The following is a 1,380-nucleotide window of genomic DNA, read 5'->3' on the forward strand; positions in this document are numbered from 1 at the left end:
AGTAAACTTAATTAATCTAAAATAAAAGCATAAAATATGATCATATAATCTGAAAGGATGCAAATTTAAACATGATGTATCTAAAAGTTTCATAGTAAATAACTATCATCATTGCTCATAGGCATATTACACTAATAATTTAGACATATAGTTTCCTTATATTTGTATTTACTTTAATGACTATGATAATCTCAAACATTCTTTATTTTTATTATCTTTTTAGAAACATTAACAATCAGTTGGTTAATTAAATGCACCATCCCTAAAATTAAATTTTTAAAATGACTATACAAAATAATTTAATGCCTGACATGTTTTAGGGGTTAAATATATTTCATTAATCATGCCTGAAAATTCTGTTTTATTAAAATCTAGTAACATTTTTAAGGCATGCATACTTACCTGGCAGGGGAGATACCATGATCACAAAGGTGGTTTTCCCAAGGCAAGGCATATCCATTGCACTCCGGATGTGCTGACCCTGTGATTTCCCCAAATGTGGGAAACTCGACTGCATGATTTGTGGTAATGGGTGACTGCATTCACCCTCTCCCCTGTAAAAAAAAGAAAATTCTAAGGCATGGACAACATCCTGGATGTTTGTTAAGTATGTGTCATTCTTCTAACTGTGCTTCTGTATCTGCCTTGATACAGTTATCTGCAATGTATAAATTCTATGATGTTATCTACAATATTAAAATGAAATCTACATGCTTGTTGAGGTGGGAGTACCAAGGAAATAGTATATACTCAATAATTACCTTATATATTATGTATTTCAGATATTTTACATATATAAATTTATTTAACCCTAATTCATAATAATCCTAGCCTCTTTATTTGGATAAAACATTGGAAACGTGGGGATGTATAATTATTCATGCTCCAGCCAATTTTAGCACCTAATTTCCTCCACAATAAACAACTATACAACTTTAAAATTTCTAAGATCCCTTTGGTAATGGATAATATATTCCTTTGCATCCCAATCTATGGTTGGCCAATTCTCTGCAGTTTTTGTGTTTTCTAAGTCTGATGATGCACTAATTTATTCTGTAAACTCTCAATAATAAGAAAGTACATCTTATAACTCCTGTAAATTATTAATAGTGTTTAAAGAATGGACCAATAAATTCTGGTAGTAGTCAGATAATGAATATTAATAGCAATGCTCTTTTCCTTCACATATGTATTAAAATTTCTGCAGGCACATTTTCTTTTTTTTTTTTTAATTGTAATTATTTTATTGGGGGTTCATACAATTCTTTTTTTTTTAAACATTTTATTAGGGGCTCATACAACTGTTATCACAATCCATACACACATTTTGTACATCATTCTCAAAACATTTTCTCTCCACTTAAACCCCCGACATTAGGT

General features: G+C 29.9%; 1 non-coding gene across 1 annotated transcript; it reads left to right on the forward strand.

Moving 5' to 3' along the window:
* The first annotated feature begins 394 nt into the window (after nucleotides 1-394).
* LOC115868927 lies at nucleotides 395-557 on the forward strand. Its single transcript, XR_004045884.1, has one exon. It is a non-coding gene; the product is annotated as a U1 spliceosomal RNA (small nuclear RNA).
* Nucleotides 558-1,380: the final 823 nt, after the last annotated feature.

This window comes from Echinops telfairi, unplaced genomic scaffold (assembly GCF_000313985.2).
Source record: "Echinops telfairi isolate 266 unplaced genomic scaffold, ASM31398v2 ScPeMD7_18;HRSCAF=68, whole genome shotgun sequence".
Classification (NCBI taxonomy): domain Eukaryota; kingdom Metazoa; phylum Chordata; class Mammalia; order Afrosoricida; family Tenrecidae; genus Echinops; species Echinops telfairi.